Genomic DNA, 27,310 nt, shown 5'->3' on the forward strand with positions numbered 1-27,310 from the left:
CGGACTGGCCTTGTTTATCTGGGTGAGTGAGGAGTGCAACAGAGACCAGTGACAAACCACCCAAAGACCCACGTGCTCTGCTCACCACAAGGCTAGGTGAAACTCCCGTACATCTGCAAAGTGGACTCACCCAAGGACATGTGGGTAGCATGAGGGGCCAAGGTAGGCTGAGCCAGGGCCACAGAGGGATGAATGGTGGCAGGGATGGAGTGGTGGGCAAGGGGCAGTGATGGAAGTCAGCCAGGACTCTCCAACTAACACGCCATGCTCTAGCTCTAGACTCAATCCCTCAAGCTCCCTTCAACACTCCTCTCTTTAGGGTTCTCCATGCCTCTGCCTTCTGGCCTCCAGTCCCCTCACCCTGTTCCCAGTCTCTGATCTTCTAATTATCTTTGCCTTTCAGTACGCCCAGCCCCTTCTGGATGCAGTGGCCCCAGGGGTATGGACGCACCCGTGTGTATGTGCCGCACACCTCCATGCATGTGTGCCATTAAACGCTATGGACCTGCCAGATGTATCCGGGCATGCTAGTTTCCACAGGACCCCCACTCACCCGCCCTTGCCAGGGGAAAGGGGCCCAGAGGCTAGCCATCCCACAAGTCCAGGACAAACTCTCCTCAGGATACTTGCAGTCCCAGGCAGCGCGGGAGAAGAGAAGATAAATATTCCAGGAGCCAAACAGCACCATCCACACTAGGCCAAAGTTCAAGGCCTTTCAGCAGAGCCACCAAGAGCCACTGGAGAAGAAAGTACTCTGAGATCCGTCTTTCTCCGGCCCAGCTGGAGCTTGTGCTCTCTCCCTCGCCCACCTCCACTGTTAAGTCCTTCCTGAAGTCCAAGCTCCATTCTGCCTGCTGAAGTTGTGGACAGACAGGGACATCAACTGCCACACAGAAAGGGGTTCAGCTCCCAGAAGAGAACTACCTGTGCCCGACGCCTCCCCCTCACCCCATGAGTAAGTCACCAAACTGGGACCGAAGGACAGACAGCTGGCCAGACTCCGGCCCCATGACTGGCTTGTAAAAGCCACTAGCGATTACAGTGATGCTAAGGCTACGCTGGCCCCGCCACCATCTCTTCCTTCCCTCTAAAAGGCAGATAATTGCCTCAAACCAGTTGGCTTGAGAGCCCGGAGAGCCCCAGCCCTGATCCCAAGGGGTGGGGCACGCCTGTCAGCACAGTGCCTCAAGACCCAGAACCTGAGCTGAGGTTCGAGGGCCAGGTCTGATCCTCAGACCCACTTCCAGAACCCGGGTGAACACCAGCTATGACTTGTTCCCGAGAGCTGAGGTCTGCATTACCCATCCCCACCCACTCCCCTTCTCCAGTAAGGCCACCATGCTCTGGACCAGAGAGACACGGAGGCAGGAGGCCTGGCTCTCAGCACAGCTAGGGGAGAAATGCTGGGCCCACCCATTCGTTTCTGGCACCTCCCGTCCACAGAGGCACACGAGTGGGAAGCAAAGTGTCCAACACAGGGTCCCATCCACACCAGGCCAGGGCGAGCACTGAGATTCTGGGCCAAAGCCAAACGGGGAGGGCGGGGGCCTGGCTGGCCAGAAGACAGTTGACAGGAGGAGCAGAGAGGCAGGCCTCTCTGGGGGCACAAGGGCCAGGAAAATCCACAGCGCAGAGACATTCCCAGGGCAGAGTCGGGGAGGAGGAGGGGCTAGGCCACAATCACTGAGGGCCTAACCCCAAGGCCTCGTCTTTCCTGTCCTTCTCGGAGGCCAGGAGGCCTCCTCCAGCCTCCTGACTATCGGTTCTCCAGCCCCAACCTGAAGAGTCTACCCTCTGCCTTCTCCCCTCATCACACCTCCCAGGAAAAAACAGGAAAGATTAAAAAAAAAAAAAACCTTCTGGAGAGATTATGTAACAAGCAGCCAGAAAGACGATCATATCTCCCAGCCTATGAGAAGAGCCAGGAGCCAAGAGAGGCAGAGTGGGGAAGCCCAGGTTCCCCCAGTGCAGGGACGGCAGGTACAGAGGAGGGGCACAACAGGCAGCACTCCCAGGTCCTTCACTACTGTGTTCCAGGCACTGGCGAGAGCGGACAGAACCTCCCATGCCAATCCCCCATTACAAGGGCCCTGCTTCTCCCCTTGGACCAGGGCCTCCAAGGGGAAGGACCAAGTCCTCCTTCCTGTGGTCTCTCCCTGCGATGAAGCCATGCCTGAAAGCATGGTGGTGGGACTAAAGCACTGACACAGACTTGCTGTGTGACCTCAGATTTAAAAAACAACCTCTCTGGCCTCTGAAGGAGTGTAAGTAATAGCTCCCCGTTCCCACAGAGAAACAAGAAACCCTTCTCTTTACAAATGTACACACACACAAATATACAAACACCTACCGGGAGTGTCGGGAGAGGGGTGGCACGGAAGTTACAACAAAGAGAAAACGACTGCTGAGACCCAAGGGTCCATATGTCTGCTGGGGAAAGACGTACACATGAACTCCAGTGATTCCCCAATCACTCTATATACACGGGTACTCAGCCACCTTCATACTGATCCCACCCCACCCCCATCTTCTGCCCAACACACTGGGAAACCACAGGAAGGAAATTCATTCCCAGGCATGCCGTGGGAGCTGGGACAGCCAGGCTAAGTCCTGGGGCGGGTGTGACCCGGGGGCCACAGGAGGGTGGACATCTGTGAACACTGACATGTGCTTTTTTCAACACTCTCCTTGACTACTAAGACTTCCCTGTTGCGGGTTTGGAGGGGAGTGGGAGGTGGACAGCTCCCTAACTTCAAAACACCCAATCTCCTGCTGGCCTGGGCTCCCCTGCTATCTCGAGGCCAGAGCAGCCCAAGGTCACCGCCCCAGACGTTAAACTTCCCATAGTCCAGGCTGGGCCCTGAATTGCCTAGAAGACCCACAGAGAGAATGGGGGGAAGGGGTGGGGAGGACCACTCACCCAAACCAAAGAAACCAGGGCTACAGAGACCTCAAAAGGGGGCTGGGCACTGAAAAGGGGGACACAGGATCCACCCACTGTACCCTCCCCCAACCCATCAACAATGAGCTGCTTAAAAGGAGGCAGAGAAAGCCTCCCACTCAAAGGACAAACCTGGATAACCTAGTCTGTAGTTCCAAGGGTACCCACACTCAGGAGCCCTCCCTTCATTAGGGAGAGACCTCAGGAGGCCTTTGAGAGATTAGTTTGAATCCCTAGGGGAAAGGAGACCCTGCCTGTAAGACCAAACCAGACAGGAAAGTGGCTGGCACTGGAGTAAAAGACTAGATGCATCTCAGTCTCCGTGGCCCTCCGTCCCCAAAAGCCCCCCAACACTGACTAGACCCCCACTCTCAGCCCAGCTCAGCCTGCCATAGGTGAAGAAAGCGACTGGAGAACTCTCGCCCAGATGTTAGACAGCTGCAAACTTCTGGCCGGGGGTTCTCCAGTTGGGTCTACTGACAAACCAGATCAGGGGTCTCGGGAGAAGAGGGCGAGGAGGTCCCAAGGAAAGGCCTGCGTGGCCACCTCCGCGGTGACTCCGCGTCCCAACTCCACAGGCACCGGGCAAGCCCGGGCCCCGACACACACACACACACACACACACACACACACACACACACACTCCCCAACCCACCACCCCGGTGTCATCTGAACAACATCCCCCCCTCCCTCCCCCGCTTCCCAAACAGCTGCGGCTCCCCCCGCCCCCACCCTCCCGCCGCCCTCCCAGGCCCCCTTCTGCACCATTTCGGGCCAAGGAGGAGGGAACAGGCGGCGCGAGGAGGGAGAGGGAGGGAGGGCCGGCTGTTAAAATGTCAGTCGCTCCCGGCTGTCACCGGAGACCCCTTCTGAGGATGGCGCCCCTTCCCAGACCACTGGGGGGTCCGCCGTAACCCTAGGACACCAACAGACCGGCGCGCCCCCAAGCCGTACGTCCCCACCCCGATCCCAACACCCAAGGGAATTACAGCCCACTCCACTTGTCCCCGTCAGCCGACTCCCTCACCCAAACAGTCCCCCATGTAATCTCCCACCAACGCTACACGAAAAGAGCCCGCTCCGCGAGTTCCTCCCAGCCCAGGAGGCCACCCCATCCCACCCCTCAGGGGGACGGTCTAGACCACCCTCCACCCCAACCTCAGGACGGGGTGGGGGAGGGGACCTCTTAAAGCGGCAGGCGCATAATTTTTCTTTACTCACCGGCCCCGCTGGGGGAAGGGAGGGTGTCACGGCTGGGAGGGGGTAGCTCTCGCCCCTAGTCCAGGGGCTCTTCAGCACCTGGAAGCCGCAGCTCCGGGCGGGGGGAATAATTAGTGAGGCCGGCGTCCGCGCGGGCCCTGGGCGGCGCCGGGGGGCCTGGGCCCCCGTCGTGGGCGCGCGGGCGGGCAGGCAGACGGGGGACCGGGGCCGACCGCCCGAGCCGCCTCGGCTGTTGTTGATATTTTGCTTCCTTCCTCCTTTCGGGCTCCAAAGGTAACTCCTCCAGCCCCCGGGAGTCGAGGCCGACGTAGGCACAGCTCAGCCTAGCTTGAGGGGTGGGGGGAACGGGGGTGATGGACAGGCGGGGGGGCCAATGGGAGGAACCCGTGGGGGCGGAGGGGCGGGGCCGGAGTAGGGGCGGTCCCGGAGACGCGGCCCCGCCCCTCGCTTCCCTCGGGCCGGCTGGGCCGGGCAGGGTCGGCCCCCACCCCACCGCCCTTCCAAGCTAGGCTGCGGCGCCGGCAGCGGCAGATCCCTCCGCCTGCCGGGAGGGAGGGAGGGAGGAAGCGACAGAGCGAGGCAAAGTCGGGAGGCAAGACCCAGAGGCCTCTACAGGGATCAGCCCGTGCCCGTGGTGCCGGCTTTAGCCGGCGGGACGGCCGCCTAGCACTGCTGCCACCATGCGCTTGAGGAGGTCCTTTCTGGGGAGGTTCGGCGGACTGCACGCATACTCTCCCATGCACTCAAGCTATATCGACAACTCCCCCAACCCCCAAGCTCCGAGAGAGTTGGGAGGTAGGAGTCTTAGTAGATAAATTAAGGGTAGATGCTAGGTGTTGAGAAGATTCCATCTCTCTCATTTAGGGTGTGCCGAAGCCCCACTTAAAGAGACCGGTGCATTTCTAGGGGGTTACCTGGCGAGCTCGTTTGCTCCCTCTACCTGTGACAGGCCCCCCTCCCTGCCTGGGACCCGGCTCGGCTGACGCCCAGCAATTTAAAGCGACAGCTCATAGTTCCTGGGTGACCTAATCCCGGGTGCCTGCGGCCCCAGAGCACTTACAGCCGAGGGGGCAATTTAAAGGGGTGTGACCTTAATTTCCCCCAGCACAGGAAACGCCCAAAAGCATCTTATTAAAGAAGCAGAGTAGTAGCTGTTTTAAAAAGTTTATAATTCCTGTTTGCTCCAGGGTGTGGTGAATCCTCTCCTGGCTTGCAACAGGAGTGTGGATGCCATGTGTACTGGACAACTGACCCTGTCAGACTTACTCCCCGTTACTCCAATGTCAGCTTCCTACCTTGAGCTTGACAAAATGATGGAATCTGGCTTAGATCTCAAAGAACCTTGCAGAACAGAAGGGCACTCAGTTCTTCACATACTTCGATTTCTACTGGGTCTGATTTACTGGACAAAGAGTCAATTCTAGGTTAAGGGTTGAAGACATATCCCTGAAAGGGGCTGCATGTTACGGTGATTAGAGGCATCAACTTTGGGGGAGTCAAGCTATCTTGGCTCAAATCCTTATTCACCATTTATTAACTGGGAACATAGGCACATTACTTAACTTCCCTGTACCCCATGGGTAAAGTAGAGATGATGATAATAGTACCTAACTCATAAATTGGTGTGAAGATTAAATTAGTTCATACAAGTAGATTACTTTGAACGGTAGCCCATGCTGCTTTATAATAAACCTAAGGGCTGGACTGTCAAGACCCCTTTAGGCCCATTATCCCACAGGATCCTCAGGGGAGGCAAGTTCAGTGGAATTGCTTTGCAAATAGGTTGGAGGCTTGTCTTATGTTTTAAGACAGGAAGCCAGCAGGCTATTTCCTTGGCCTCAGTTTCCGTCTCTTCCACCTGACCACTCCTTCTGGAAACCTGATTTAAACTGTCCCACTTTGTCCCCAAAAGTAGCTTTAGCTCCCCATTAGATTTAAGAGTTGGGGCCCCAGCACCAGAAGATGTCTGTCTTCCCTACCAGGCACAGCTGGCTTACCTGAAGGACCTCAGGGTAGGCAGGGGGAGCCCATCTGCCTGGTCCCCAAGGACTCTGAGAAGAACAGAGCCTTGTGCCAGGCTTGGGGCTGTGGCAATAGCACGATGGGAAAGTGCCCCCCCACCCCTCAACTGGGGAACCTCCCCTCACTTGTGGCCTCTATTTTTAGTGCTTCCCCAGGCTCTAGCTGGAGAAACCGTTTAGTCATCAGGGTGTTTATTTTCCGGCTGTTTCCGACGTCGGGAAAGCAGAATGTTGAGACTGGAGAGATCCAGGGCTGCTGGAAAAGACTTCTTAGGGACGGGCCTGGGAACTAAGCCTTCAGACCACTGGGTCCCAGATCATAGGAAAAAAATTAAAGTGGGGAGGGGGCATCCAGGTCCCAGGAGACCAAGAGAGCTGGGTCAATCAGCCTGCCTTCAGTTTCGAGGCTCTCCCAGCTGAAGACCCCTCTGGCTCTAGTTGAAGGATTCTCTCCCAAAACATTAACGGTCCCAATACAAATTCTTTCCCAGAGCTGATTCCCAGAACCCCCCTCCACAATATCCTATATATCTGCGTGGTGAGCCTCCCGCCAGCTGCAGCTCAGCCAATCTCAAGCCTGAGGCAGGCTTGTCAGGGCTGTGATTGGCCAGCTGGTCCTCCCTGCCTTGGAATGTTGGGTCCTTAACAAAGGAATGAGGAAGGAAGGTAGGTGAGTCACCTGGGAGGGTGCTAAAGGGCCAGGAAAAGCAGGAGAGAGAAAGGGAGGGAGGGATAAACTCTGTAGAGGAGGTGAAGTATCTTGGACCCTGAGATGCTGAAATGATAATCCAGTAGAAAACAGAGTAGGAAAGAGTGGAACAGGATGACATTACAAGTGGAATAGAATTTACATATACACTTATTTATAGAGAGAACTTCATAGGAAAGGAAGAGGAACAAACATGAGGTCTTGATTTCCATGGAGAACTAAGAAAGGATCTAGGGAGTACTGCTGCAAGTTAGACTATAATAAAGACTTCCGGAAAATGACTCACTATATCTTTTTCTTCTAGCCTCTGGACTACCCATCCCAGGATGCACTAGGTGAAAAATACCTAGATGGGCTCAGACGCCTGGGTCTCCCTTATCTTTCTCTCCCTTTACCGACTCATCTTTCTTAGAGAAAAGTCACCTAATGTTGCCATAAAACCCCCTAGGAGTTAGACAAATGCCCACCAAGGTTCTAAAAAGTGTGTAAACTCCTCTGAACAGTATCATCTTCATCTATTTGTATGGCAAAGGGACCTCAGCAGCTCCCTTGATTCGTGCTTCCCCAAACACCCCTGTACAACTTAATTTGGAAAGGCCTGCCTCATCCACAAGGGCTGCTGCTCTCCTGATTGTTGTCCTGACTATGGAACTCTGGGATGCCATTACCACCGTTTCAGCCTCTGTCTGGCTGTTTGGTTAACCCCTCTTGCCTTCTCCACAGCCATCTGGACAATCTCCATCCTCACCTCCATGCATGTCATCCTTTCCATTGGGCTGATCATTCTTCCTCCCAGTTTTCCAGTAATCCCAGCAAAGGCCCCCAATCTCTCCCCACCTCTTCCACCTTGCTTGTGCCATCAGCACACGTAATATACTGGTGATTCTTCTGTGTAGACATTTTCCATGTGAACTTGTGTTTTCCTGTACCTCTGTTTAGTGTATTCTCTGTATCTACCTCATCAGTACACAATGCATTGTACTGGCATTCTTGGTTTCTAATTTACTGTCTTTCGGTAATTTTGAGCTCCTTGAGGGCAGCAGTTTAACTCAGCTTTGAGCTTTGCAGGGGCTGGCATGGTATGCGCTCAGCATTCTGTTGCATGAATTTCTGTATGTGTTTGTAGCTGTGTAACTGAGTTATGATTACAAAAAACTTTATTGAACACCTCCATTTGTCTATTGATAACTGTGCTAGGCCAGGAATGGGGCTCTGATCTGGGACCGAACAAGTCCCATTCTGGGCCGGGGGTAGGGCGCGGGGAGGAGTCAGGCAGAGAGATGTCCAAGATTGTTGGCAGAGCTGTCCCCCAAGCTCAGTGCCAGGGTGCCTGGGGCCAGGCCCGGGGCAAAGGGCAGATGCCCCGCCCTGGAACTGAAGGGGGCAGGGACGGGGTGCCTAAGCCGGGTCCTGGGTCAGTGCCCCCCAACACGAGTTCCCTGCCCCCGGCTGGGCAGGATGTGGTGGCAGCTGCAGGAGGGTGGGCAGGATGTGGGGGTGGGGGCAGCTGAAACCAAGCCTGACAGTCGACTCCCCAGCTCCTCCCTTTTTCCCTCTCCCCACCCCCCCACCGCCCCCTCCAGGTCACGTGGTTCCAGCCCCGGCACCGAGGGACTATTTCCCCCTTTCCGCGGAAGGACATAATCGACATCGCAAACTCCAGTCACGACAGACTTTGGCTGTACCACGCGTTTTTCTTGTCCCCTAGCACAAGACGGAAAGTTTTCCAAATACACAAATCTTTAAAGCCTTGAGCGCTAACCCTGGAGTGGCCCCTTTAAATGCAAATAAACCGCCCTCTGGTTTTCGCCCCACCAACCCCCATCCCAACTTCGCTCCTCGTGCCCAGACTCCGCCAGCTGCCATTGACGTCACGCGTGCGTCAGCGTCGCCAGCCCAACCAGACGGCACGTGGGGGGAAGAAGGTGGCCTTAAAGGGCCAGACGCTTTCGTCCTGCCGGGTTACTGCTGTGAGGTTTGGCCTTGAAAAAGAGAAATGAAATGCGAGGTGGGGAAATCTATTGGAACAGAAAGAAATGCAGGATAGACGTTAGGAAGGACTTCCCAGAGTAGGACGGCCGGGCCTTTCCTCTAGATTACCCAGAAATTTGTCCCTGGGAGAGAACAGAGCAACTCTGAGGGTAAAGGCAACTTGGCTTTACGACTCGCCCAATTATAATTTCAGCCTTTCTTCTATCCCTGAAGAGCATGTCCACAGCGCAAGGACTTCGGTCACTTCAGGATCCTCGGCACTAAGAGCAAAGGACAGTATCTAGATACTCAGTTTAAGAATTTGTAGAATGAATGAAGTACAGGGCAAAAACATCTTTCCCTGATTGCCCCACCCAACCACGCGTAGCACATACCCGAAGCTAAAGACAGTCTCGCTGTCTTTTGAATATCCACGGCATAAGAGCACAGAACTTGGAATCACATGCACACAGGTTCCAGTTCCGTTTACAAGCTTTGTGACTTTGGACAGGTCTCTTCTCGGTTCTACTAACTGTCAAATGGGGCTAATGCTGCTTAGACCACAGACTTGTTATGAGGATTAAGTGGGACAATCTCTGCGAAGTTCCTATATGGTATCTTATTCATAGTAAGCGCTCAAAAATGGTGGAGAGTAGGTTTTAAGATGGCCATCTTCCCTACTAAACTTCAGGCTTCTTGAGAGCAAGGAGCTTGCCATACTAATTTATTCCCAGCACCAACACAAGGCAAGAGTTTGAGTTGGTGCTTTTGAAATGTTTGTTGAATGAATAAACACGAATGAATGAGTATTTCAGTATTTCCTGAAATCTGACCTCCAAACCCACCCCTGAAATTGTTATCTAAAGAGAGAAAACATGACAAGTGCCCCCTCTGTGCCCCAGGTTTTTAAAGCCTCAGGGTAGAGTTGGGGTGAGGCCCTAATCTCTGCGGTTGAACCAAAAGTATTATGCAAACAAGCCACAAATGATTGGTCTGCAATGGAGAACTGAGGGGGCCCTCCCCACCGCTCCCCATCCCCAACTCAGCTGCTAAAGCTCTGTCCCAGCAAACCCAGGCTGAGCGTATGCCAGGAACACAGGACACCAGGGAGCTAGAAGAGGAGAGCTTCTTGCCCCTTCAGAGTTTCTCAGCCCTGACACTAATCCAGCTTTGGTCTTTTCTTCTCTGGAGCCTAGTTCGCCACCCCGTCCCCCAACATACACCCTCAATTCTTCTCTCCTGCTCTGCCTCCCATCCTCCACGCCAGTCCTCATTCCCCCCACGGCTTCCCAACAGATATATGGGGAGTGAGGTTGGAGAGGGACACAAAACCTCCTATCACCTGATTCCAGCTCCTTGGCCAGAGGAGCTGTAGCCACCTCCTCCTGATTCAGTCTGTCTTGAAGCTGCTTATCGATCTGATTTTCAATATCTGTCACCATCTCTGAAGTAGAAGGTCTGACAGACAACAGAAGGGACTTCCTGCCAGGGGTGGAGCTATGAGCAGAAGGCCGAGAGAGAGCCCTCTCCTTCCTTGAAGACCAGGAAGAAGCGGTGAGACCCTCCTCTGGCTGACAGCAAACCTGTCACCCCAAGGAACCCTGGGGGATGCGGGTGGGTTTCCCCCACAGGAATCTCCCATCGGCCGTCATGCTGGCTCCACCCCCTGCATGGGTGGGGTGCCGCCCAGGAGCACTCTGTGTTCTAGAAAACCCTAAAATAACCCGCCTTAGCTGTCCGGCTGCTATTTCTGTCCATCTTGTTTAATTATTCAAACCCAAGTTGGGGAGTGAACTATAAAAAGCTCTCCCACTTGGGGACCCAGGAGAGCTGGGAGACTCGCCAGGTTGCAATAGCAGCAGACCACAGGGTTTGGGTGAGGTCACTCGATCCGGCCTCCTGCCTGAAAGTTCCATCTGCTGTTTGCTGGCTTCCTCTGCTAGAAGGCAGAATCCAGGCCTCCCTCCCTAAGTCTCTCTCATGCCCTCATTTCAGCATCCCTCCAAGCCAACCCTGCCTAGGAGCTGGGCTCCACCCCATCTTCCTTTACTCTGGAAGTATTTTCTCAGCCATCTCTTTGCTGACTGCTCCCTAGTCCTGGTTCTTAATCCACAGATGATATCGTCAGACCCGAGCCTCGGGGACTGAGGGAGATGGGGTAGGTAGAGAAATCAGGCCAGGTGACACAGACAGGGGGATCGACACCATGCCCTGGGAAGGCACTCTATCAGCTGGGGCAGCGCTAGGCAGCACTGTTCTGGGTGGGCGGGTTCCTGCCCACTGCAGGTGCTGAGCCTCTGCAAGAGCTTCTCTCTGGGACTCTGACATTATAGCTGATGAGGAGGGAGAGCAGCAGAGATGACTTGCTTTTCTGGAGCTAGTCCTCTTCTTGGCCAGAAGTCCAATGTCAGTTTCCATTGAACCTGAAGTGGGGGCTGGCTGAGTGCAGAAAGCCTAGGGGTCATTTCTGTGAGGCGCCTCCCACCGCAGACTTTTCCTGAAAAGGTGGAAACAAGGGGTTGTGGTCATGGTTGCTAAGGCAACATGGGGTCATCACAATGATCAGTTTTTGGAGGTGGGGAGTGAGGGGATTAGTGTTAGTGAAAGGGAGACAGACAGTTACTCATTCTAAGCGGGAGGGGCCTAAAGAGAGCCCGGGACAGCCACAGAGACCCCAGAGATAGACACCCGTGGACGTGGAGTTACAGGATTACAAGGGGCCTTGAACCTCAAAAGAGGAATAGATCACATGGGACAGATCCAGAGACCCAGTGCAGAGAGAGCACAGCAGTGGGGCAAGATGTCCAGTTGGGAGGGGGAATCAGCAGCCTGGCAGAAGTTGGGGACAAGGGAGGGTGGCAGGAGTTTCTGAGAGTCAGTGTGGAACATGAATGTTAAAAAAGAACCTGGGCCTATTTGGGGACTTTTTCCCACACATTCCCTAACGGCAGCAGCAGCTCCTGTCAGGTCCAGTCTGGCTCTCCCTGCTGTGGCTGACACTAAAGCTACGTGGAGAGGTTGCTGAGATAGGGAGGAGAGGCACGCCGTTGCTAAGCAACCAGAGGCTGTGTACCTGGCAGCATAGGAGGGGGCCCTGGCACCATTTGTAGGGGGCAGGGCAGGCAGGGAGACAGTAAGGGAACAGAGTGGACGAGACTCAAGGCTCCCTCTCCATCCTCCTCATGAGTTACAGAAGAGAGACGTACTTGTCAATCCAAGTGTTAATGAGTGTGTAAGTGTGTGGTCCTTCTCCAGGGTGCTGTGACTGTGTGTGCACTTGCCTGTGATATACTCCTCAGACTCTCTCTTGAGAGCAGCCAGTGGTGGGGATTCGAGCTAGGGGACAAAAGACCAGGTTAAGCATTTTTCATCAGGCGACAGAAGGGGTCAAATGCCCCATCCGCTTAAAGGAGTATCTGCGGAAATGCATAGGCCAGAGGGCAGAAAGTTGGCAGGAGTTGGAATGGAGAGTCTGGTTGATCCTGCTGCGTTGGCCTCCCAAGTCTGATGGAGGCTCGGTAAAAGAGAGGCAGTGTGGTAGTGGGGTCTCTCACTCGTCCCGGAAATCTCAGTGTTCTCAAAACTGAAGATCTCCATTGTATTTCATTATTTTCATTCTGTTACTTAAAATTTGTTTTCAGGTTGGCTGGAGTTCGACAGAAGCAACCACCAATAGGAAAGAGTATATTCTTTCTCCTTTGAGCCCTGTCGCTCATTGAACCACACCTCTAACAAGTCTGTCAGGAAGTAGCTCAGGCCTTCATGCAGCGTGGACTCAGGGCCATCACCATTCTTCTGCCGCTTCCTCCACTGGCTCAGCCAGCCCCTGTCCCCAAAGAGCGCCTTCCTTTAACAGTTGTTTATTGAGCACCTGTGACAGGGCACTGGGGAAGTGACGGGGTGGGCACCATGGTGGTTCATGCTCAGCACCCCCTCTGGAGTGCCAGCCTGCCCACTGGTGTCTTGCCAAACTCTGGTTCTCCCCCTTGCCCTCCACTCACACATGTTGCACATACTGGTTAATAACTTCCTGAGGTCTGTCCAGGTATGGTCCCCAAATTCCACAGGGAACAGGGTGTGCTTCAGCCTCCTCTTGCTCTCAGTTATTATTTATTATTGTTGTGTGCGTATTCTGTGTCTGACTCTTTGCGACCCCGTGGACTGTAGCCCGCCAGGCTCCTCTGTCTATGGGATTCTCCAGGCAAGAATGTTCGAGTGGATTGGCATGCCCTCCTCCAGGGGATCTTCCCAACCTAGAGATCAAACCCATGTCTCCTGCATCTCCTGCATTGGCAGGCAGATTCTTTACCACTGCTCCCCCTGGGAAGACACCCCCCTACCCCCAAACATCCACTCCCCCACGCCCGCCACCCCTGCTCTCAGTAAGAGCTGGGAAATCGCTTCATCTCACACACTCCCCACTTGCCCCTGGAAGGCTGTGTTGCTGGGAAGACTCAGGAGCCAATAAGAGGCTGTCTTAGTCCTGATCCATGAGAAAGTTTAAAAATCAAGGATAGAAAGGTATAAGCTTTGTTTTGTTTTCATTCCTGCTTGATGCCAGGCACTCTGAAAGGCATTAGATGCCCTCTTCTCATCATCCTACAATAGCTCAGCTGACATACAATTATCATCCTTATTTTACAGAGGATGAAGCTCAGAGAGTTTAAGGAAGGTGTGCATATTCGTCCAAGAGGTGGCTGTGGGATTCCAACCTGGGCCCCTCTGCCCAGTCATGGGTCAGAGAGAAAATGGTTTCACTGTTGCCAAAAGAAGGAACACTGAAGGGGCCCAGGACTCCACACAGAGGGGAGACCTCAGAGGGTAATCTGAGCTGTACTGTCATGAATTCATTGCTGCAGCTGCTAATGAGGAAGAAAAGGGCACTGAGAAACCCAGCATGGTCACGCAGGGACCTCGGAATTGCTCAGATTTCTGGGGCGAAAACCTGGGGAGAAGGCTGAGTCAGGCAGATCTGAGATCCAATCCCAGCTAGTCATTTCTAGCAGTGTGGCCTTAGATGAGTCACTGACCCTCTTTGAGCTTCAGTTTCCTCCGGGATAACGTGAGGGTGATACTCACAGACTACTGCAAAGATTCCAATACATAATGTAAACATGCCTTGCTACAAAGCCCCTCTCCTTCCATCCCCGACAGGAGAAGATCGTGTGTAACCGAGGCCGGATGCCAGAGTGGTGCAAATCTGTTGGTATAGTACCAGGATGTTCAAAGCATGGCAGAGGTTTGTGGAACATCTTAGAAGGTTCTCTCTCTCTCTCTCTCTCTCTCTCATGGCAGGGTGGAGGAAGGTCATGTTAAAGCAGAAGTGTCAAGAAAGGGCCAAAGAAGAGTCCTCTACTGGAACAGACGGCATAACGATGGCAGATGACAGAGGGAACACAGTTCCCAACGCCAGTTCTCTACCCATTTCTCTCCTAAAGCAGATATTTAGAGTGGAAACGAAAGCACCGAAGTTCTGGAAAAGTGAGAATCACATCTATAGCCCATTCATTCGGTGACTTCCGGTCTCTGCCCCGTGAAGTTCAGCATCGAGGGACCTTGCACGGACGGTTGTGGTAGCATTTCCCCCAGTCTGTGAAGAATCCTGGAGAACAGAAGGGAAGCAAAGACTGGAGGTGAGAATAGGAGCTTCCAGTCTTTAGGAGGAGGGAGAGATCAGTTTTCAAAACTCCAGGCTTGAACCCCACCCCTACACCATTTTGGAAGGTGAGCAAGGAAAGCAAGGGTCATCAGGAGCTAGCTGAGGTTTGGTAACCCCTGATTCAGTGGGCACAGGCATCACCTGGGAGACGGTCAGCACTGCTGAGAAGGTCGGCCCACTCCAGAGCTACTCATCATAACGTTCATTTTAACAAGATTTCAGGGGTGATTCGAATGTACATTCAAGACTGAAAAAAACTTCACAAGAGAAAATTGGAACTACATGCGATCATGGATTGTGCTGGTCATTTCACAGTATATACAAATATTGAATCATCATTATGTTGTATACCTGAAACTAATACAATGTTATATGTCCATTGTACCTTAAAAAGAGAGAGAGAATTAAAAACAACAACAACAACAGATGCCTGTATGGGAAAGGAATCTTAAAAAAAAAAAAAGGGATATATGTGTGTGTATAACTGATTCATTTGTTGTACACTTGAAACTAACACAGCATTTTAAATCAACTATGCTATGCTGTGCTTAGTGATGTCCAACTCTTTGGGCTCCCGTGGACTCTGTGCATGGGATTCTCCAGGCAAGAATACTGGAGTGGGTTGCCATTTCCTTCTCCAGGGGATCTTCCCAACCGAGGGATCGAACCCAGGTCTCCCTTATTGCAGGGAGATTCTTTACCATCTGAGCTACCAGAGAAGCCCAAGAATATTGGAGTGAGTAGCTTATCCCTTCAGGGCATCTTCCCGACCCAGGAGTCAAACTGGGCTCTTCTGCATTGCAGGCAGATTCTTTACCCGCTTAGCTACCAGGGAAGCCCGGATCAACTATGCTGCTAAGTCGCTTCAGTCGTGTCTGATTCTGTGCGACCCCATAGACGGCAGCCCGCCAGGCTCCCCCATCCCTGGGATTCTCCGAGCAAGAACACTGGAGTTGCCATTTCCTTCTCCAGTGCGTGAAAGTGAAGTCGCTCAGTTGTGTCCGACTCTTTGCGACCCCATGGACTGCAGCCTACCAGGCTCCTCTGTCCATGGGATTTTCCAGGCAAGAGTATTGGAGTGGGTTGCCATTGCCTTCTTTAAAGCAAAACAAAACAGATAGAGAAGCGCTGCTTGACCTGTCCTTAGACCCTCTACAAGGTGATTGATTTGTAAATGTCATCAAAAGCTAGGAGTCTCTTCAGAGGCCTCTCCCTATATGGAGGTTAGTGAGGAGAGGCACTGGCTGGGACCAGCAGCTTATTTGACTTGTTTTAAACCGTGAATTTCCAGGAACTCTTACTTTGAAGAGGCAGTTCAGCTCAGTTCAGTCGCTCAGTCGTGTCCGTGTCCGACTATTTGCGACCCCATGAATTGCAGCACTCCAGGCCTCCCTGTCCATCACCAACTCCTGGAGTTCACCCAAACTCATGTTCATCAAGTCGGTGATGCCATTCAGCCATCTCATCCTCTGTCATCCCCTTCTCCTCCTACCTCCAACCCCTCCCAGCATCAGTCTTTTCCAATGAGTCAACTCTGCATGAGGTGGCCAAAATATTGGAGTTTCAGCTTTAGCATCAGTCCTTCCAATGAACACCAGGACTGATCTCCTTCAGAATGGACTGGTTGGATCTCCTTGCAGTCCAAGGGACTCTCAAGAGTCTTCTTCAACACCACAGTTCAAAAGCATCAATTCTTCAGCGCTCAGCTTTCTTCACAGTCCAACTTTCACATCCATACATGACAACTGGAAAAACCATAGCCTTGACTAGACGGACCTTTGTGGGCAAAGTAATGTATCTGCTTTTGAATATGCTATCTAGGTTGGTCATAACTTTCCTTCCAAGGAGTAAGTGTCTTTTAATTTCATGGCTGCAATCACCATCTACAGTGATTTTGGAGCCCCCCAAAATAAAGTCTGACACTGTTTCCACTGTTTCCCCATCTATTTGCCATGAAGTGATGGGACCAGATGCCATGATCTTCATTTTCTGAATGTTGAACTTTAAGCCAACTTTTTCACTCTCCTCTTTCACTTTCATCAAGAAGCTTTTTAGTTCCTCTTCACTTTCTGCCATAAGGGAGGCCACAGCTAAAGATGTTTGAAAATTCTCTATGCTCTGTTATGCAATATCTATGCTATAGAATACTGCACAGCCTTACAAAATATTGAGTGGATCTGAGCCCACTGACATACAACAGTCTCAGAAATTGCTCAGTGAAAAAAGCAAACCTTGGACTTTACTGGTGGCCCAGTGGTTAACACTCTGGCCTTCCATTGCAGGGGCACAGGTTCAATGGATCCCTGGTTGGGGAACTAAGATCCCACAAAAAACAAGTCTCACTTATGGACATGGTGGCAGGGGAGGAAGGAGAGGGTGAGATGTACTGAATACCACAGAAACATACATTACCATATGTAAAATAGATAACCAATGGGAATTGGCTGTATGACTCAGGAAACTCAACCAGGGCTCTCTAACAGCCTGGAGGCATGGGATGGGGAGGGAGATGGGAGAGAGGTTCCAGAGGGAGGGGTCATAAGTAAACCTGTGGTGGGTTCATGTTGATATTGGCGGAAACCAGCACAATACTGTGATGCAATTATCCTTCAGTTAAAAATAAATAAATTAAAAAAAACAAGTCTCAGAGACATCTATGTAATAGGTCATTTATGCAAATAAGCATGTATAGGTATATATATATATATTCATCAATTACCTAGTGGTTAGGGCTTTTTCATTCAGGTTTCACGCTGTCCCACTCTGACAGGGGTTAAGATGAAAGCTTCCTCACCTGTCTGGCCCCTGGGGTGGGAACACTCAAGCAGGTGGGGTTCAGAAAAGCTATGATCTTTTCTTTCTCTAGTCTGTCTTTGTGATCTCCCTGGCACGGGGGCTTCAGGGTAGCCAGACTTCTTACAGTGTGGCTTACAGCTCTAGAAGTGTGTGTCCTAACACAGACAGCCAAGGGGAATCAATATTGTTTCTTAAGACAAGCCTTGGGTGTCAGCTCACATCACTTTTGTCACAGAGAGGCGTGCTCAGACGGACAGAGGACAGAACCTCCGCCTGATGGGGTGTGGCAAGGTTTTGAAAGAGCACGTGGGATGGGAAATATTGTCACGGCCATTTTTGGAAAATACATTCTGCAACAAAAAGTTCATATCCAGGAATGCAAATATATAGAAAGAAGATCTGGAAGAATCCATACCAAACTATCAGTAAACTTTATCTCTAGGGAAAATGGGATGCAAATGTATTTTAGCTTACCTTCACATGTATCGTGCTTGTTGTTTAGTGGCTAAGTCTTGTCCAACTCTCTGGACCCCAGGGACTGTAGCCCACCAGGCTCCTCTGTCCATGGGATTTCCCAGGCAAGAATACTGGAGTGGGTTGCCATTTTCTTCACCAGGGGATCTTCCTGACCCAGGATCAAACCCGAGGCTCTGGCATCTCCTGCCTACTCCAGTATTCTTGCCTGGAGAATCTCATGGACAGAGGAGTCTGGTAGGTTACAATCCATAGGGTCAAAAAGAGTCAGACATGACTGAGTGACTGAGCATCCATGCAATATACATTATTTTATTCGTTTAATAAAAAAGGAAACTAAAGAGAAGGAAAAAGTAAAACTTTGCCGTAAGCCTCTTAAAATTATTTAACAGTTTGGTATTTCTAGGGAATGTTGTATAATGTATCTGAATTTCATGAAAAACACTGATTTAGATTGATTATAATATATTTAATCAAGGTACAGAAATATGGGCATTGTTATTCTCTTTATTGAGCTATAATGACATATAAGATTGTATAAGTTTAAGGTGTACAGTGTGATGATTTGATAATTATGAATTGCAAAATGATTATCCAGTAAGGTTAGTTAACACCACCAACAACCTCACATAATTATCGTGTGTGTGTGTGTGTGTGTGTGTGTTTTGCGAGAACAAACACACACTTTTTGCCTTCTTTGCTAGGAGAAAAGTCTCCTAGCAACTTTCAGGTATAAGAATACAGTGTTGTTAAATATAGTCACCATGCTATACATTAGATCCAAGATTTATTCCTCTTAATACTAGGTCTGTACCCTTTAACCAATATATCCCCATCTCCCCACCTTCTATGAATAAGATTACTAATTTAACAAATATTTATTGAATACCTATGTGTGTTAATTGAACAGCTATTTGAGAACATTTTTGTTCTGAGTTCATTCTGAGGGACATCTCTGGTAGTTTCATACATTGCCTCATCCTTTTTCACACGGTTATCTGGAAAGGGAAAAGGCAGGCTTGGCATCTTCGTGTAAAAAGACTTCAATATATTAGGTAAGAATAATGAAAATGTTCAGCCTCACTCTTGTAGTTATCTATTGCTATATAACAAACCACCTTGAAACTTAGGGGCTTTGAGGGACTTCCCTGGTGGTCCAGTGGCTAAGAGACTCTGCGTCAAATGGGCCCAAGTTTGATCCCTAGTCGGGGAGCTAGATCCCACATGCTGCCACTGCTTCCATGCTGCAAGGATCGAAGATCTCACGTGCCACAATAAGACCCAGCAGAGCCAAATAAATAAACATTTTCAAAACAGCTTAGTGGCTTGTAGAGCAAATTATGGACACCAAGGGAGGAAAGGGGGGTGGGATGAATTGGGAGATTGAGACTGACATACATACCATCACTAAGTATAAAATAGATAACTAATGAGAACCTACTGTTTAGCGCAAAGAACTCTAGTCAATCCTCTGCGGTGACCTAAATGAGAAGAAAATCCAAAAAAGAGGAGATATGTGTATGTGTATTGCTGATTCACTTTGCTGCACAGTGGGAACTAATACAGCATTGTAAAGCAACTATATTCCAATACATTTTTTTTTTTAAAAAAGAAGAGAGGAAAGATAAAAAGAAAATAAATACAGAAAGTCAATAAACATTTGAGCTGAGCAACCTAATAAACTGTATTAGTCAGGATTCTCCAGAGAAGCAGAACTGATGGGATGTGTGTATACAGAGACTGAGTTTCATTTGTTTCAGAACATCATGTAGAGTTTGGTCTCATCTGTATACACAATTGAAGAAGTAAACGGCTGTTTCCTGGAAAGGACATTTACCAGAATCTTAATTGTAATTTTCTCTGAGAGGTGAAATTTCAGGTAATTTTTGTAACATTTATTGGAGGCATATTATGTGTCAGGCATTCTTTCAAGTATTTTACATGGGTTAAGTTCATTCAATAATCTGAAAAAACAAAAACAAATCTTAGTGGCTTAAAACTTCCTCCTTCTCCTCCTCCTCCTCACCATCATTATGGCTCTGGGCTTGACTGAGCTCAGCCCAGCAGTTCTGTTTTAGAGTCTCTCATGAGGTTGCAGACAGACAATGGCAGGAGTCCTCCCAAAGGCCTCCTCATGCGTGTAGTTGCCAGCTAGGACCCCACCTGGGAACGTGAACTGGGACACCCTCACCTGACTCCTCTGGGTCACCTCAGCTTCCTCACTGCATGGCAGTGGGCTTCCGTGAGCAAATGTTCCATCGAGACAGGATGCAAGGCATAGCATTTGTTGTGACCTGGATTTAGAAGTCACATAGCTTCATCTTCAGTGTAGTTCTAGGCCTGCCCCTTCAAGGGAAGGGAGCACAGAGGCCGCCTCTCAATGGGTGGAGTGTCGATGCCATGGTGAGAAGAGCGTGGCGGGTGGGAGAATTTGTTATGCCCATGTTAGAAGATACAATCTGCTATCAGTTCAGTTCAGTTTAGTTGCTCGGTCATGTCTGACCCTTTGTGACCCCATGGACTGCAGCACGCCAGGCTTCCCTGTCCTTCACCATCTCCCGAAGTTTGCTCAAACTCATGTCTGTCGAGTTGGTGATGCCATCCAACCATCTCATCCTCTGTCTTCCCCTTCTCCTCCTGCCTTCACTCTTTCCCAGCATCAGGGTCTTTTTCAATGAGTCAGTTCTTTGCATCAGGTGGCCAAAGTATTGGAGCTTCAGCTTCAGCATCAGTCCTTTCAATGAATATTCAGGGTTGATTTCCTTTAGAATTGACTGGTTTGATCTCCTTTCACTCCAGGGACTCTCAAGAGTCTTCTCCAACACCATAGTTCAAAAGCCATATTCAGTAATTATCAAAGAAATGAAAACTGAACAATCATGCTTGAATTTTTAAAGAAACAGTGGAGTCAGTGAATCCAAAGCCAAGTCCTTCCATGTCAGGCCAGATGGGCTAAGATGTGGTGCAGTGGTGACTGCTCCCCAAATCTCGATAGCTTAACATATTAAGTCTTGGTGCCCGTGCCGGCTATCTCTCCAGGGTGCCACCAACTGGTGACTCAGCTCATGACACTTGTCAAACTATTAGTTGGTAGGGGGAGGTTCTGCTCTAGGTAGGTAGTAGGTAGTCACTCAGGCGTGACCCAGGCTGATGAAGGCTCTATCACCTTGTCGCGGCACTGTCTGGATTGCAGACACCAACGAGGGAAAGAAAGACCAGAGAATCACATGTGGGATTTTTATTGCCGCAACCTGGAAGTGACGCACATTACACCTCCACTCACGTTTCATTGGTCCAAACTGTTCTTACAGTCCTGTCTAGTTGCAAGGGGCTGGGGAATGTAGCAGAGGAACTGAGGATTGGGGTGAGCTTGGTCCCTGTGACATCTTGTACAGCCCCTGACAAGGCCATATGCGATCCGTCCTTCCACTGTATCTCTCAGACCTTTCCTCCAGACATGCACATGGCTTACCTCTTCACCTCCTTCAGGTCATTGCTGTGATGTTACCTCCTCAATGAAGCCTCTCTAGGTCACCCTATTGAAAATCGTAGCTTACCCCTTATTCTCTGTTCCCCTGTGTTGTTCCTTATTCTACTTTTTCCAAAGTAGAATTACTTCTTTTTCTCTCTTTTCTAAAGAATATTAACTTAATTTAATTTATTTATTTGAAGTGTGCTGGGTCTTACTTGCAGCGTGTGGGACTTTCAATCTTGGTTGCAGCTTGCGAACTCTTAGTTATGATGTGAGATCTAGTTCCCTGACCAGGGATCAAACCTGGGCCCCCTACGTTGGGAACTTGGAGTTCTAGTCACTGGACCACCAGGGAACTCCTTACTTCTTTTTTTTTAACTGAAGTATAGCTGATTTACGTATTTTGTTAGTTTCAGATTTATAGCAAATTACTGGGTTATATATATATATATATTCTTTTTTCAATTCTTTTCCATTATAGTTTATCAAAAGCAACTGCGTATAGCTCCCTGTGCTATACAGTAAATCCTTGTTCAAAGCACTTTTTGCTTCTAACAGACTAAAATATCTTTTTTGCTACAATGTCAACACCATGAGGGCATCAATCTATGTCTGCTTTGTTTAAAGATGGATCCCGAGAACCTAGGATAGTGCCTGGTACATAGACAGTACTTAATAAATATTTGCTGAAAGACTGAATTTTTAAAAATACTTGCTGTTGGCAAGGTTGTGGTAAGACTAACATTTCTATGCCCTCTTAGTGGGACTCTAAATTGGTGTGATACAGTTTTAAATAAACTTTTAATTTTGAAATAGTTTTAAATGTACAGAAAAGTTGCAGAAACAGTACAGAGAGTTCCTGTCTCTCCCCACGGTTAACAGTTTACATTGCTATGGTACATTTGTTAAAACTAAGAAACCAATATTAACATATTATTATTAACTAGACTCTAGACTTTATTCACTTTCACCAGTTTTCCCATTAATGTCTTATTTTCTATTCCCGGATCCAGTCCAGGGTACCACACTGTATTTGGAAATCTGTATTTTTTATTTTCATTTTATTTTTTTAAGTTCTTTTATTTATTTGTTTCCCTCAGGTTGAGGCACACTGGCTTAGTTGCTGGGAGGCATGTGGGGATCTTAGTTCCCCAGCCAGGGTTCGAACCCACATCCCCTGCATTGCAAGGCAGATTCTTCACCCCTGGACCACCAGGAAAGTCTTGGCAACCTGTATTTTTAAAATGTGTGTTCCTTGCAGAGGAAGGGGCCGCCTATACTGCACTGATGGTGGTAGAAAGGCAACTGAGAGGTCTCACAGTCCCATGAGGGCAGGTTTAGGTTGACTGGCAAGAGTCATGCTGGGCTTCCTTCTGGATCCAGGACTCTTGGCCCCAGCAAGGTGCACCAGTTTGCTCTCACATTCTGTGCCCCCTTTCTTTGTTAACTGATACTGATTTTCTGGAGGATGTTAGGTCACATACAAAAAGTGCCTACCCTTCAACACGGCATCTTTTTTTCTAGGAATATAGTCTGAGAAAATAAATTCAGGCATAAAGATTACGTACTAAGATGAATCAGGAAGGAATCTTTGTAAATAATAAAATATGGCACTGAAGAACTTGAGCAAGCAGGGACTGGCTGGGAGATGCCAAGGGGCACTCAGGCTTGTAAGGGGTTAGGTGACTTGCGCTGGGAAAGGTGACACGCTGACCCTGACACGCTGACCCTTCTGGGGATCTCAGTGCCAGAAACTGGTGGCCATCTCTCCACGGTGCTGCCAGCTGGTGACTCAGCTACCACTGGCTTCCCTTCCTGGGTGCCGCCCTCAGAATTCAAATTCTCGTGGCAGAGGGGAAGAGAGTCTGTGTCTATTCTAGAACCTGGAGTCGAGTGTCCTGGTCAGTGGGAGGCAGATTCTGCAAATCATTAACCCCACCAGTCATTTAGAGGAAGAGAGGATCAGTTCACTAAAGGAAAAGATCCAGGACTTCCGTGCTAGTCCAGTAGTTAAGACTCTGTGTTTCCACTACGGGGGACACAGGTTTGATCCTTGGTGAGGGAACTAAGATACTAAAAAAAGGAAAAAAAGACCCAGAAAGAACAGTGTCAACAGAGCCCCCTACAAGGAATTTGCAACATAGCATTCTTTTATATATCAAAACTTAACCCTCTAAATGGTTATTTAATAGTGGGTGGATTAAGTAAATTAGGGTATATTCCATTTAATATGGTGATATGTTTACAATGTTCAATGGAATAAGGAGTTAACAAAATAAGATGCATATAGTGTGATTCTAGTTACAAATATGATTGGAAGAGAATGCATCAAAATGTTACAAGTAGCTATCATTTAGTGATGGTATCATGAATTATTTTAACCTTTGTTTCTTTTTCAAAAAGATTTCTTTTTTTATTTTACTTTTTGTCTGCGGTGGGTCTTTGTCGTTGCTCTTTCTATAGTTGCAGCCAGCAGGGGCTACTCTCTAGTCGCAGTGCGCCAGCTTCTGACTGCGACGGCTTCTCTTGCTGGGGAGCACAGGCTGCAGGGGCGGGCTTCAGTAGCCATGGCGCGTGGGCGCAGTGGGCTCAGTACTTGAGGTGCATGGGCTCAGTTGCTCTGTGGCATGTGGGAACCTCTCAGACCAAGGATTGAACTAGCGTCCCCTACTTTGCAAGGAGGACTCTTAAACACTGACCCACCAAGGAAGCCCCCCTTTGTTTTTTGCCTTTTAAATATTTTCTAAATTTTCCAGAACTTTATAAAAAAAGATCTTCATAACCCAGATAACACGATGGTGTGATCACTCACCTAGAGCCAGAAAACCTGGAATGCAAAGTCAAGTGGGCCTTAGGAAGCATCACTACCAACAAAGCTACTGGGGGTGATGGAATTCCAGTTGAGCTATTTCGAATCCTGAAAGATGATGCTGTGAAAATGCTGCACTCAATATGGCAACAAATTTGGAAAACTCAGCAGTGGTTACAGGACTGGAAAAGGTCAGTTTTTATTCCAATCCCAAAGAAAGGCAATGCCAAAGGATGTTCAAACTACGGCACAATTGCACTCATCTCACATGCTGGTAAAGAAATGCTCAAAATTCTCCAAGCCAGGCTTCAACAGTACGTGAACCATGAATTTCCAGATGTTCAAGCTGGATTCAGAAAAGGCAAGGGAACCAGAGATCAAATTGCCAACACCCATTGGATCATGGAAAAAGCAAGAGAGTTCCAGAAAAACATCTTCAGTTCAGTTCAGTTCAGTCGCTCAGTTGTGTCTGACTCTTTGCAACCCCATGAATTGAAGCACGCCAGGCCTACCTGTCCATTACCAACTCCCGGAGTTCACTCAAACTCATGTCCATTGAGTCGGTGATGCCATTCAGCCATCTCATCCTCTGTCATCCTCTTCTCCTCCTGCCCCCAATTCCTCCCAGCATCAGAGTCTTTTCCAATGAGTTAACTCTTCGCATGAGGTGGCCAAAGTACTGGAGTTTCAGCTTTAGCATCAGTCCTTCCAATGAACACCCAGGACTGATCTCCTTCAGAATGGACTGGTTGGATCTCCTTGCAGTCCAAGGGACTCTCAAAAGTCTTCTCCAACACCACAGTTCAAAAGCATCAATTCTTCGGCACTCAGCTTTCTTCACAGTCCAATTCTCACATCCATACATGACCACTGGAAAAACCATAGTCTTGACTAGATGGACCTTTGTAGACAAAGTAATGTCTCTGCTTTTTAATATGCTATCTAGGTTGGTCATAACTTTTCTTCCAAGGAGTAAGCATCTTTTGATTTCATGGCTGCAATCACCATCTGCAGTGATTTTGGAGCCCCCCAAAATAAAGTCTGACACTGTTTCCACTGTTTCCCCATCTATTTGCCATGAAGTGATGGGACCAGATGCCATGATCTTCATTTTCTGAATGTTAAGCTAACTTTTTCACTCTCCTCTTTCACTTTCATCAAGAGGCTGTTCAGTTCCTCCTCATTTTCTGCCATAAGGGTGGTGTCATCTGCATATCTGAGGTTATTGAGATTTCTCCTGGCAATCTTGATTCCAGCTTGTGTTTCTTCCAGTCCAGTGTTTCTCATGATGTACTCTGCATACAAGTTAAACAAGCAGGGTGACACTATACAGCCTTGATGTACTCCTTTTCCTATTTGGAACCAGTCTGTTGTTCCATGTCCAGTTCGAACTGTTGCTTCCTGACCTGCATACAGGTTTCTCAAGAGGCAGGTCAGGTGGTCTGGTGTTCCCATCTCTTTCAGAATTTTCCACAGTATATTGTGATCCACACAATCAAAGGCTTTGGCATAGTCAATAAAGCAGAAATAGATGTTTTTGTGGAACTCTCTTGCTTTTTCGATGATCCAGCGGATGTTGGCAATTTGATCTCTGGTTCCTCTGCCTTTTCTAAAAGCAGCTTGAACATCTGGAAGTTCACGGTTCACATATTGCTGAAGCCTGGCTTTGAGCATTACTTTACTAGCATGTGAGATGAGTGCAATTGTGTGGTAGTTTAAGCATTCTTTGGCATTGCCTTTTTTGGGGATTGGAATGAAAGGAGCTGACTGTGGCTCAGAGCATGAACTCCTTATTGCCAAATTCAGACTTACATTGAAGAAAAGTAGGGAAAACCACTAGACCATTCAGGTATGACCTAAATCAAATCTCTTATGATTATTCAGTGGAAGTGAGAAATAGATTTAAGGGACTAGATCTGATAGATAGAGTGCCTGATGAACTATGGATGGAGGTTCATGACATTGTACAGGAGACAGGGATCAAGACCATCCCCATGGAAAAGAAATGTAAAAAAGCAAAATGGGTGTCTCAGGAGGCCTTACAAATAGCTGTGAAAAGAAGAGAAGCGAAAAGCAAAGGAGAAAAGGAAAGATAAAAGCATCTGAATGCAGAGTTCCAAAGAATAGCAAGGAGAGATAAAAAGCCCTTCCTCAGCGATCAAAGAAATAGAGGAAAACAACAGAATGGGAAAGACTAGAGAAAAACATCTACCTCTGCTTCATTGACTAAAGGCCAAAGCCTTTGACGGTATGGATTACAACAAACTGTGGAAAATTCTTCCAGAGATGGGAACACCAGAACACCTTACCTGCCTCCTGAGAAATCTGTATGCAGGTCAAGAAGCAACAGTTAGAACCAAACATGGAACAATAGACGGGTTCCAAATTGGGAACGGAGTACGTCAAGGCTGTATATTGTCACCCTGCTCTTTTAACTTCCATGCAGAGTACATCATGAGAAATGCAAGGCTGGATGAAGCACAAGCTGGAATTAAGTTTTCTGGGAGAAACATCAATAACTTCAGATACACAGATGACACCACCCTTATGGCAGAAATGAAAGAAGCACTAAAGAACCTCCTGATGAAAGTGAAAGAGGAGTGTGAAAAAGCTGGCTTAAAACTCAACATTCAAAACACTAAGGTCACGGCATCTGGTCCCATCCCTTCATGGCAAATAGATGGGGAAACAATGGAAATAGTGAGAGACTATTTTCTTGGGCTCCAAAAGACTGCAGCCATGAAATTAAAAGACACTTGCTCCTTGGAAGTAAAGCTATGACCAACCTAGACAGTATATTAAAAAGCAGAGACATTACTTTGCCAACAAAGGTCTGTCTAGTCAAAGCTATGTTTTTCCCAGTAGTCATGTATGGATGTGAGAGTTGGACCATAAAAAAGCTGAGTGCTGAAGATTTGATGCTCTTGAATTGTGGTGTTGGATAAGACTCTTGAGAGTCCGTGGAGTGAAAGGAGATCAAACCAGTCAATTCTAAAGGAAATCAATCCTGAATATTCATTGAAAGGGCTGATGCCGAAGCTCCAATGCTTTGGCCACCTGATGTGAAGAGCTGACTCATTGGAAAAGACCCTGATGCTGGGAAAGATTGAAGGCAGAAGGAGAAGGGGAAGACAGAGGATGAGATGGTTGGATGGCATCCCGGACACAATGGACATGAGTTTGAATAAGCTCCGGGAGTTGGTGATGGACAGGGAAGCCTGGCGTGCTGCATTCTAT

The 27,310-nt window shown here is 48.9% G+C and overlaps 1 protein-coding gene and 1 long non-coding RNA gene across 9 annotated transcripts in view; one reads left to right on the plus strand and one right to left on the minus strand.

The window, feature by feature from the left end:
* MEF2D (myocyte enhancer factor 2D) overlaps nt 1-6,257 on the minus strand; it is a 31,003-nt gene extending 24,746 nt beyond the window's left edge. For 2 of the 6 annotated variants that reach the window (XM_069576739.1, XM_069576708.1), the window contains exon 1: nt 4,163-4,460. The gene's annotated coding sequence lies outside the window, so the exon portion shown is untranslated. Of the gene's footprint in view, nt 1-3,968; nt 4,014-4,162; nt 4,494-6,159 lie in introns of those variants that run through there. The other 4 variants (XM_069576728.1, XM_069576747.1, XM_069576752.1 and 1 more) reach the window with 4 other exon arrangements.
* On the plus strand, nt 4,721-14,915 carry LOC138433689 (uncharacterized). Of its 3 annotated transcripts, XR_011254406.1 has the most exons (3): nt 4,721-4,957; nt 8,476-10,417; nt 14,018-14,915. It is a non-coding gene; the product is annotated as an uncharacterized lncRNA (long non-coding RNA). The 3 variants fall into 3 exon arrangements; XR_011254400.1 differs by lacking the exon at nt 4,721-4,957 and having other exon boundaries at nt 9,932-10,417; nt 14,159-14,915; XR_011254417.1 differs by lacking the exon at nt 4,721-4,957 and having other exon boundaries at nt 10,345-10,477; nt 14,159-14,915.
* The last annotated feature ends 12,395 nt before the right edge of the window (nt 14,916-27,310 follow it).

Source organism: Ovis canadensis, chromosome 1 (genome assembly GCF_042477335.2).
Source record: "Ovis canadensis isolate MfBH-ARS-UI-01 breed Bighorn chromosome 1, ARS-UI_OviCan_v2, whole genome shotgun sequence".
Taxonomy (NCBI): domain Eukaryota; kingdom Metazoa; phylum Chordata; class Mammalia; order Artiodactyla; family Bovidae; genus Ovis; species Ovis canadensis.